Source organism: Palaemon carinicauda, chromosome 7, assembly GCF_036898095.1.
Source record: "Palaemon carinicauda isolate YSFRI2023 chromosome 7, ASM3689809v2, whole genome shotgun sequence".
Classification (NCBI taxonomy): Eukaryota; Metazoa; Arthropoda; class Malacostraca; order Decapoda; family Palaemonidae; genus Palaemon; species Palaemon carinicauda.
In genome coordinates this window covers 46,975,058-46,987,523 of record NC_090731.1, presented here as the reverse complement: position 1 = coordinate 46,987,523, position 12,466 = coordinate 46,975,058, and positions in this window count along the sequence as shown.

Sequence of the window (12,466 nt, the reverse complement as noted above, 5' to 3'; positions counted from 1 at the left end):
TTCAGCTGTGCTCTTAGCACTGGGTCTGTCACTATTGTAAACTTGAGAGAGTTCTGAACTTCTCCCTGTTAGCGTCTTGGAACCCTGACTGATTACTATAGTCTCTTGACCGACACTGCGATCTCCTTTTACATTACCAAAGGAAAGGAAAGTTGGTGTGACCACAGGTTTCAATTATTTTTTAGCCATTGAAGCTTTTGAGCAGGAGAGAATTAAGACTTCTTGAAGATTATCTTGCATCCCCAATGTTCCGGGATCTGGATCACCTCCTTGGGTGCTTTAGACCAGTAACTTCGGGTGCTGCCCACCCCAGCCTTTCATCCCGGTACATTGTTGACTGAACCACTTCCAGGCTTGGTTTTTGCGTGACTGTGTCCGCTAATCCTGTGAAGATGCTTAGGACTATATTTATTCCGACAAGTATCTTTCCTAAGACATACGTTATCCTCTGTAACTTTAATCCTAGGTAGGAGGGGAGGGGTGACTGACTGGAAGTTATCAATGGACATCTTCCAGGTCTGACAAGAATGCGAACACTCTTTCTTGAAATATGGACCTAATGTTCAGAAGGATTAACATTCTTAATTTGCTGTTTTATTTGATCTTGTTAAGTGGCAACAAGTCCTGAATAACTTTTAGTTTTCTTGAGTCCTTCTTGTGAACACTAAACAGCCCTCCCTGGAATACGATGGACTCTACTTTCCTTATCACCTGTATGCTCTAGAGCTCTAAGGTATACTACTCCAAGAGGGTTTTGGAGTCTAGGAAGAGTTGAGGAAATGATGGTCAAGGCATGTCTACTTCCCATCCTAGTCCTATCTTGATTAAGCCTTGGACCTAAGGATTGAAGGTCCGGCGATTCTGAAGGAGCCTTCCTCCTACCAGAAGCATCCCTTTGCTTAACTTGATCAGAAGGTTTATATATTCGACAGCTTGCCTGTGGCACCGCGGACATTGTGACTGCGGGATGTTGTAGAATATCCTAAGGAAAACTACTAGACTTTTCCGTCTTCCTTTTTGGTTGGGGACCCACAACCACGGAAGACTTTCTCTTTGAAAGTATGCCCCACTTTCGGAGAAGCCCTATGTTCTCCGTGGTGGCCTCCTTAATAGCCTTTCAAACTATCTCGTTTGGAAAGAGGTCTCTACCCCAGTTGTTGGAAGATATAAGTTTCCTGGTTTCGTGTGTCACTGTCACGGCAGCAAACACGAACTCTCTTCAGGCTCTCCTAGACTTCATGAAGGCATAAAGGTGTTTTACTAAGGTGGCCATATGCATTTTGGCCAAGACCATGAGCATATCTTGAGTACTTTGGTGGGTTGAACACAACTCTATGCAGTTCTGTGGTGATAGGGGGGCTGCAAGTCTCTGCATTGTCTCTTGTTCGTTATACAAAATAAACTCAGGTAGTTTAGGGAGATTCTCACTAGCGACATCCGAGTCTAGTCTTCCTACTGAAAAGGTTAAGTGTACTTCCTTCCAATCCTTCTCCAGCCTGGAAAAGGCTAGTGACAGAGGCTTGCTCTCCTCAAATGCAGAACAAAGTCTATCTGCTTCCACTGTCTTAGCAACAGATTTAAATGCCTCCCATGTAAAGAGGAATGATATTGAAGCAGGAGCAAGAAAGGAAGGGTGTCTGTTACCTAGTGCGAACACTATCGACATCGAGTAACCTGCCTTCCTCATGCTACTTGACAAGATAGCCTGTGTCTTATCATGGTCGAGAACCATGACCTCCTTCAGTTTTGTATCTTTTCTTGACGTTGGTTCTTATCTCAGACGAATGAAGCAGTTAGGGAAAGCGTCAAAGCTTGGCCAAAATTGGATTTTGTCCAAAAGAACAGCATCCATCCGAGATGTAGAGTTTGCTGTTTAAAATCGGCATAAGCTCCGCAAACCTCCAGGAAATGGTTTGGAGCATGTCAGAAGGTCTTGGTCTCGGGGTTGTTCTTGTGACCCCTTTTCGTCTTCTTTGCGAAGGTTTTTTTATTTGACCTTTCATTTGGGCCCATGATTGGTCCATTCCATCTAACAGAGGGGTAGGGGGTGAAGATGTCGATGTTAATGGCTTTAGAGCCGATACAGACGGAAACAATTCTGACACGACATTATCCCCCTCTTCCCGTTGTGACTTCCTGCACTCTGTTCCAAACCCTACCTGGCCGCAGGGAGGTGTGAATCGTGCCTGGGGTACCACTATTTCCTTACATGCTTTCGGGAATAGTAGGTTAAACATCCTATCATTAGGTATGTATGGTCCCGGACAGATTTTCTGGAACCCTCTCACCCAATTGCGTAGTTTGTTACGAGCTGCATCCCTAGGTTCTATCCACTTGGGATTCTCGGACATTGCAAACTTGTGGGTTCAAATAATGCAGGGATTCGGAAAAAATATTGCAGGGGGTATGAAACCTGCATGTATTATGACCGTAAAAACACTTACTCTTGATATTGCAGAAGACTGCAACACATGTCATCTGGGGTTACTCCTGTAAAGAAAGGAAAACAGAATGAGTATACAATTGACTATCTAACTGATAAGCAATATGTAAAAGTCATCTTATAACAAAATAGCTTAGGATAGTAAGATAGAAAGGGATAGTGCGAGGCTCATACTTGTGTATCCCCAGCAAGCAAATGCTGTTACCTCCTCTCAGTATTAACTATAAGGAGATTCCTTTATCAAGGGAACTCCAACTAAAGGGTTCTAACCCCTAGGTGTCGAGAAGTATACAAGTCACTGCCACTTTTTATTCTTAACACTGTGGGGTAAGGAAGACTGATTTCTAATCAGTGTATTGAAGGAATTCTATTCATTCAATATAGAAACGGTACCAGCAGAATCCCGCACAAGGGTACCCAAGATATGTTAGAAATAACTACTGTATAATCATACTATAGTTTTCTTTTTGCAGTATATACTACATTGCAAAATACTGGCTACTGTATAATTATATATAATGTAGTTCAGCCAGTGTGCTGCCGTTGTGGCAAGCATCTGACGTCATGACGCCAAATGTGCTAAGAATTATAAAAGACATATATTTGTGTATCCTACCCAGCCAATTTGCTCTGACCTCCCTTACAAAATTAAATCATAGGGTTTCCTGATCAGGGAAACTCAATGATAATTGTTCAGGGTTAGAATTGTAATACCACCAGCCCTTTGAAATACTTAATATTATAGGGTAATATGAATACTGATTTCTAATCAAAATATTGAAGAAATTCTATTCTTTCAATACAGGATTGGTCTCAGCAAACACCAGGACTGGGATACCCAAGATATATAGGAAAATAACTACTAGTATAATATATACAATAGTTTTTCTATCTGCAGTATATCCTATACTACAAATACACTGACTACCTGTATAAACATATACTCTAATTCAGCCGGCACGTAGCTGGCATAGCTAGTTCCTGCTGGAACAGCCAGCATGCTAGCTAAAAGAGAGAGAGACAGCATGGAGGGAAGGCTACCTTATTACTGTGTGTGTATACACTCACTAAGGATGTAAAAGTATAATTTACTGCCTTTCTCCAGAAAGATGGTTCAAATGGAAGGGAGAATGTAACATCCAGGCTTCCATCAAGCCACAAGTACCAACGCCGGCAAGGTGCAGCTGGCATGCAGCCAGCAGGCTAGCCTCCAGCAGCACTGGTACAGTCAAAGTACTGCCGGCTGAATCAGCACCTATCTGTGTCGGTCTGGCCGCCCTACCACCAGCCAAGGTAATACCACGGCAACAGAAACTGTTGCCAACAGTCCAAGGGAGGACTGGAGAACCTTGGTAACAGAAAGGACTTCCCACCTACAGCCATCATGGCTGCCGGCAGCCGCCAGACGCCAGCTGCCATCATCGCTGCCGACAGATGACACGGCTACCAACAGCTTGCATAGCCGCCAGCAGCCGTCATAACCCAACAGTTTGTATAACACATGGTCGCTGGAAGCCAGCATGGCCGCCGGCAGTTGTCATGGCTGCTGGCAGCAGGCATAACCGCAGGCATAGCCGCAGGCAGCCGGACAACAGCTGCAAAGAAGAAGTGTGGCCGGCCGGCGCAACCCACAGGCAACGGAGAGGTTGCAGTACGACGACTCAAAGAAAGATAATGGCTCAGCCATAAATAAGAACAAAGGGGGAGGGGAAAGGGTCCTGTATGAGGCGTGGAAGGAGAAGGCAAGGTTATCGGTCCTACACACCCTTAAGAAACTCTGTTTCAGTATTGGCGCCATCCTAGGCAGCAGGAGAATCTTCTATTCTCCAACCTAGGGTCTGCCAATACAGTTAAGGGGACAGCAGCATTACCGCCTACTCTCAACAGGGGAGAAACAGAGTTCCAGTGCCGGCGCCATCATAGGCCTCAGAAGAATAAATACTCTTCAGCCTAGGGTCTGCGAGCACAGGACTAGTCCACTAGGCCACAAGGAGAAGGTAGCGGCATCATACAACCACTTCAGGTGTGGCCTAGGGAGGGCTAGCCTGCTATGTCAGCAGTCTAGCCGGCAGGGGAATGACAAATCACCCTGCCGGCCAACTGTCGGCAAAAGAATAAATACTCTGAGGTTCTGACCGAATCCCAAAACCTGCCATCTACGGTTAAGGGACTAAACAGAAAAACCCTTTGCTAGTCATGCCTGAATGAAAACTCGGGCATGACCCACTAGGGTTGTAGCCTAAGGCTACAATCACAGGGAAGAGAGATTACCCTTAAATCTCTACTACAGACGAGTATCGGTTATATAATAATTCTAGGAGATATCAGTCTCCGATGAATTGATAATCCAATACACGATGGTAACCGGGGAAATGTCGAAAGTATATTATATCGCCTAGATTAGGTTACCAATGCCAGAGGAGATCTCGGTTACCTAAATCACCGAAACTTTGACTTATATGGTCGACATAGAAAAAGGAAAATTATGCATATAGATATCTTTACAAGTATAAATTGTCTAAATAGCTTTCATAACAAAATTATTACTGCTATTATAACCAGGAATGTCATTCTGCTAACTAAATAACACATGCCAAACGAACGACAGCGCCCTTGGCCTCTTCGGTAACAGGCATAGCTCCTAATAACTATAAATTACTCTAATTTCACTGTCAAACAGGAGCTAAATTACAAACATTGTAAAAAATCAATACTCAGCTTTCCAGAGGCGAGAGATGGTGGAGATTGAATAATAATCATTCAAAATCGATCAAAAAGGACTGATCAACAGGGAACACCACCGTGCAAAATCACTAGAGAATTAGGAATGTCCGCCATATTAGATATTGCGCTGTTGTGGTACTTAATAGTAGTATGGGAACAACGGTAACCTTGATATGACTCCCCTTTTAATTCTGGCATTTTCCCCCTCGAAGCGTAAACGCTATTCTGGGCGCAGATTGCTATGCGGCGTGTCAAGAATACGTCCCTGATATTATGTGATATCCTTGAGAGGAATTTAAGGATATTCGCGCCAGGAGTTAGAATACTGGAGACCTAAAGTTATAATCTCTGTTAATATCACTGTAGTCAAATATCCCTTAGGAAGCTACTCTTAGGAACCTTCCATCAGGGCATGAGCCCAAGTATATATATATATATATATATATATGTGTGTGTGTGTGTGTGTGTGTGTGTATTATAGCCACAAAAGGAAAAATGAAAAAGACTTGATTGGAGTTAGTACTTTCATCCACTCAGGACATTATCAAACTCAGCAATGAGAATACATATACAAAGACATCGTATTTATACAGGAGAAGGGGATCCAACAGCTGTCAGTTTTTTAATAATTCCGGAGAAGTCAGATTTTAGATAAAAGGATAATACTGGATTAACGGAAAACAGACCTGGGCTTAGATTCAAATTTCTACCTTGAGTACAGGAGATTAAAAATGATTCAACAATATTCCTTTGGAAATAGTCATTTACATGGATTACTTTTTCCGTCTTTGACCAACCAATTCTGTGACTTGACCCTTACCAGTGGGAGGCCAAGGCATTATTAAGAGAACCCCTGGAGACGGCCACCTGATGTTATTTTAATCTGACTGGTATACTTTTTGATGTTTGGCCAACATAAAATAGGTTACACTCTGAACAAGGAATGCTATATATTACATTATTATCATTTCCAGAACTATTCTTAATTAACATGTTTCTTAAAGTACAATTATATGTAAACACTACAGCAATGTCTAGTTTTTTCAAAAGGGGTATAACATCTAAAAAACAAATATGAAATGGCAAACAAAGCATATTATTAACTATTTCCTTTCTCTTTAATTGGACACTATAAAATGTTTTCTTAGCCTTATTCATACATTTTTCTAAGAAATATTTAGGATAACAAAGATCTGTAGCAATTTTTTTCTATTTTAGTGAACTCCTCCTCAATGTAATCTGGGCTACAAATTCTCAATGCCCTAAGGTACATGGAGGAAAAAACTGAATGCTTAATATTTTTAGAGTGACCGGAGTAAAAATGTACATATGAAAAATTATTTGTAGGGTTTCTATATATGGAAAACTTAAATTTATCTGTTTCTCTAACTATTAAAACGTCTGAAAATGGGATACGGTTATTTTCTTCATTTTCTATAGTGAATTTTATTGATGGTACTAATGAATTAATGATTGAAACAAAGCCCTCAAGATTAAAATTTTCTTCTAAAATACCTAGAACATCATCAACATATCGATACCACACAATTTGGGAAGACCACACTGAAGGGATTAATCTAGATTCAAAAAATTCCATATATATGTTGGATAAAAGTGGAGACAAAGGATTACCCATAGCCATACCAAAATCCTGTTCATAGAAATCTCCATTAAAACTAAATTTACACTTTTTAATGCACAAACAAATGAGCTCAATAATAGTATGGGTTGATAAAGGTAAATCATAAGCATCTAAAATACCCGACAGGAAATCCAATAAGTCATCAACCGGCACTTTGGTAAACAATGAAGTTACATCAAAACTTATTAATCTATGTCTAGACGTAAGGTTAACTTATTGTAATTTTTCGCAAAGATCAACAAAATTTTTTATATGAGAGGTTGAAATAGATCCTAAGATCGGGGAAAGTAATTTGACTAAATATTTGGATAATTTATAGTTAATAGAACCTGTAGCACTGATAATTGGTCTGATTGGATATCCTGTTTTATGGGTTTTAATTAAACCATATAAATAAGGCAAAGACGGACCAGTAAAGATAAAGGCATTAATTAAGGTTTTTTTGTTTTAAGATTGATTTTAAGTTTTTATTAAAATCTTTGATGACCTCGTCTAAGGGATTAACTCTTAATTTTATGTAAGTAGAAACATCAGATAAAAGTACATACATCTTTTCTAAATAAGTTGTTTTGTTCATAATAACTAATACATTAGCTTTGTCTGCTTTTGTAATATGTAATTCACAGTCATTTTTCAACGATTTTAAGGCTGTTAAAAACCGTTTAGGGAAATTGCAGGTGTTTGCATATCCCATCACCGAATAAATAAGCCCTTTAGCAATGTCGATGTTACACTGGGGAATTTTTTTTAGTTTTTTCCAATTTTACAAAGACAGAGGCAATATCTACACTATTAGGTTTTTTATTTACTGCGAATGATAAACCATACCGCAAGGCCTTTTTTACTTCACTTGATACAGGTTTATCAGACAAATTTATAACACAATTTTCTTGAAAATTCTTGTTCCAATCACTAGCCTGTATTAGTCTATTCAATTTATTTTCCAAATGAACACTTAAAACTTGATAAACCCGTATCAAGTGAAGTAAAAAAGGCCTTGGGGTATGGTTTATCGTTTATACACAGTATGTGTGTATGCGTGTATATGTGTGTTTGTGTGTTATATACATCCTAGTAACAGGGACAATTATTTATCTCTAAATTTTGATACAGTATATGTAAAAATATAGTTTTGAATCTAAAGAGAGAGAGAGAGAGAGAGAGAGAGAGAGAGAGAGAGAGAGAGAGAGAGAGAGAGAATAGCTTGTGGCATTGATTATTCAACTAAATTGACAAAGAATTATTATGTTAATAATTTCCTCATTGTTTCCTACTTTAATATCATCTTAAGGAATAGAACATTTTTTAAAATTAGTTATAAGTTTATGCGATGAGAGTAATTATAATAATAAAAGCTTAACACTGAATCATACACAACCAAAGTAAAAGACAACATATGGAAAAATTCCTCTTACTATTCAACTTAGCATCCTTAGTAATGACGTGACAAATGAACTACGTCTCCATTTCCTGGCTGTGCAGTAGATTGGTATGAGGTATGTGAAAGGTCTTGGAGGAAATCAAACACCTATTGTCGCATGGAACCAGGTATTCATGGTCTAGGTCTACCAGTACTGACGTCATAGCGAAGGGTAGAGTTGAAGTAGTTAAGAACGATGTCTTGTCAATGGAGGGATGTGAAGGATGTTTGGTTCTGGATATTTTTGTTGGACTTCTCCCAAGGTGTTTTCATCCAATTCTCGGCGAAAGGGGGCCTATATGTTTGTTGACAGGGCATTGACATGACAGAGAGATGTCAAGTGTGACGGGAGTACCAGGCATCGGGTTGTCGAGTAAAGGGGTGCACCAAGGGCATATGATCTATACCAATGACGAATGGCATACCTTCTAAGAAGTAGAGAAATTGACGGACATATAATTGAACCACCACCAGCAATTTCATCTTGGTCAGTTTTTTACTGGAGAAAGCCAATGAGCATAACAAGCTTTTCACCATGTGCTCAAGTATTACATCAAGAGCAACGTCCCTTGCCTCTGTATAGAGGTGAACTGCATGTGGTACAGAAAAATTAGGAGAATCAGCTGTTCATAGGGCATGTTCTGCATTACAGAAGGCTGCTTATTGAAGGGAACCACACTTTAGATCATTTGGCTTGCCCTTGAGGTAAGTGTACAGGATGCAAGAGTGGTGCTGATGACTAGCAGAGAACGGTGCTAGTAGCTGATTATGCCCAACACATTTTGCAATGATTTGACCGTCGAGGGCGTGGGGAAGTTCTGAAAAACTGCTACCTTCTCAGAGAGAGGGTGGAAAGATTAATGCAGGGCCCTAAGAACGATACTTTGTTGGAGGCAAAAATTTCTTGTCGCACTTTGTCGCACCATTCTCTTGTAGGCGGTCGAGCACGATACATAGTTGACGGAGTAATTCCTCTTTGGAGGAAGGGAACACAAGTATGGTTGTCTATGTAACAGACACAAAAGGGAAGGTCCCCTGGGATGCCATCCGTAAGGCATTGAAAAGTGGGCCCAGCACTACGAAGGTCAAGCAGGAGTAATTGAAGGGGAATATATCTTAGGGGGCTGATTGGAATCACGTCTGTGATGTTTGGAAGCGGGTAATGATCCGGTTCTGTCTACAGGAACCATATTTATTCCATACAATATGTAATAGTGGCAGCCATGGGCTGGAGGCCTTTCGGCAGAGGCTAATTTCTTCCATTTTTGTTAACATTTGAATTTGGTGAGCGCTGGGGGGCCCCATCATCTTGATATGGTGATAAATACCGTGTTTGTCGGCAATCTGGGGTATTTGGCAATGTTTTGAACGGAAAACTTTCGAATACGACGTGAGGAGGTTGGCGTAGGCATCCATGGGTGCGCTGATGTGGAGAGCAATGTTGGATGGGGAGGGTTGAAGAGGTCTGGACCAGTAAGAGTCTGTGTTGACTATCTGTCTGTGAGCAACATCAACCAGGAGGTGGTAAAGGGAGAGGATATCCAAGCCAAGGATAGGCAATGTGACGTCAGCAAAGAGCAACCTCCAGTGATATTTGAAGCTTCCAAACGATAATCCCAGCTTCTCATAACCATAGGTGGGCATGGCATATTCCTCAGCAACTACCAATCGGACATCGATAGACCTAAACAGGCTACTTCGTGGCTTTGGTGGAAGAAAACGGCTAGCACCTGTGTCTATCAAAAATTGGATGCCTGTACCTGCATCATGTAATAAAAAAAGATTATTGACAGGGTGGGACACCACCACAAGCGATGGCCTACTTACACGTTTTTTGGCCACTGACAACTGTTCAAATATTTCTTTGCAGCAGCTCTGAATCTGAAGTTGTATTAGCATAATTGTGGCTGATGGTCGCCAGTATGTGGCTCTAGAGGTCATTTGTTGGGACATGAGTGAGTGGTCGGTGGTGGTAGCCTTTTCTGCAGGGTGGCCATCTGTATTCTATTGTATTCACGATATCTTGGTTTGATGTTATGTAAGTGTCCTTTTCATCAGGAGGGGAGGTATCGATGGATTTCTTGAAGGTGGTGAAGTGGCTGTCCATAAGGGCGTCGACTTTGGTCATCAAGTCCTTCATGTGAAAAATATTGACATCGGATATGTCAGTTCATAGAGGTACGGGTAAGCATCATACCTAAATGTCATGAAAATCTTAATGTTTACCTAATGAAAAAAACCGTCTGTGTTAGGTTGCAGGCAAACGAGGCTAGTTATTTCCTTGAGGGTTAGCAAAGCCTTTTGGTCCCACAATGGTGGTTGAGAGAGCTGAAAAAGTTTGACCAAACAGGTGGCTGCCAAAGGCAAATTCTGCTTCAGGAGGCATGTTTTGTGGGCGTCTCATGCCATTTGGATGTCCCCTTGCTCGCAAAGCTTATTGGAGATTCCCGAAAAAATGGTTTTTGGGACCGCTGTAAGAACATACTCTTCTCCCACGGGTAACTGAGTAACCCCCTTGATGCGAAATTGGACCTCAACACGCTGGAATCCGGTGATCATTTTTCCGTAGGTGATGGGAGGTTGTTTCCTTTAAGTGGCATGTGCCAGAGGAGCAATTTCGGTGGGTGACATCATCATACAGTAGGGCAGAACAGTTAAGGGCTGGCGGGAGGAACATATTCTCCACTGGTTACCAATGTGTGAGCGAGCAGTTATGGTGTAACTAAGAGGTGAGGTGAAGGGAGCTAAAATATGTTAAGCAATCATCAAATTTATATACAGCAACTTGCGAGCAAGACCGTCACAAAAATTAAAAAACAATTGAACAGAAGCGTACATGATAAACTAGATTGGTCTATTAACAGTGTGGGGAAGAGTGAGTGATGACATAAAAGATGAAAAACATTACAGTGTACAAGCGTGTATGAATCACGTATGGTACAATTGTAAGCTCAGCAATACAATTCTTTTAAAATAGTAAGTTATGTCTTAAATGATTGCAATGTGCAGTCGTGGCAAATTTTCTAAAAATTTGGTTTATATACAATATACAGAGATGACGCGAATATCAAAATCTAAATTATGTAAACTTAAGATTTGTTCTTACTAGTGAATTAGCACCAATTCCTGATTACCTAATTGAAAAGTGTTAATAGCTTTTCCTAATATTTTTGTTTACCTATTAACATATAATATAGTTCAAAATGACATATAAATCTACTTAGAATTCTTTTTTTTTTACTAAACAATGTTGATAATGGAATTTCAGTCTACCATTCACTGATTATAATCAGTGAATGGTCTTGCTCGCAAGTTGCTGTAATAATTGATAAATATGTCCATGGTTTAATTCATCACTTTTCAAAATGGATTTCATGATAACCATGATAAGATGAATCGTAGAGTTCAATTTCATGAAATAGAAAGGCTTTGACTTGATATATACTCAGTATTCATGCTCAATGTTTGAAGAATGTAAACTTTTAGTTTATAAATCCAAAAAAGGTCTAGTTATGCCTATAAACTATTATCACCAGAGAAGATTTTTTCAGATTAAAGAGCGTGTTTCCTCCAAAGTTTCCTATCTTCCAGGAACTTTTGGTTATTCTCAATCTTCGTTGCTTTATCATACATCTATTTCAAGAAGCTGATACAGAATTATGAAAAAGAAAACCCTGATAAAACCCTAATAATAAAATAGACTTGTGGAATTCTAAGATTTCAGTTATGACAACAAAATGGCCTTAATTCATTTCTTGATATCGAAATAATTAAGAAACAGAAACTAAAGAAATACCATAGGTTTTATATCCATGAGTTCCTAGAGCCTCAATTGCCCTTCAATTCCTTACTCCTTCCAGTTTAAGTTATTTTGGGTCCGGTTTTGTTCGCTAGAGGTAATTAAACAGTGTCTGATTATTAATAATGTCATCAGCCAGTGTATAAAAGTACAAATTAATAATAATCTCTCTCTCTCTCTCTCTCTCTCTCTCTCTCTCTCTCTCTCTCTCTCTCTCTCTTGTCTCCTGCATCTTTTTAAGATAAATGTTTTGCAAAGTAATGAAAATAATGTTAATAAAACTCAGTCTCTTTTTTCGTACACAGTATTTTTGTTCTGAACTATCCAAACATCAAGTTCAATAGAAATCTTAATAATTACTTATATATACATTGCTTGCATATATTTCATAAAAATATCTCATTGTAAGAATAATCATCAGTAAATAGAAAAGGATAT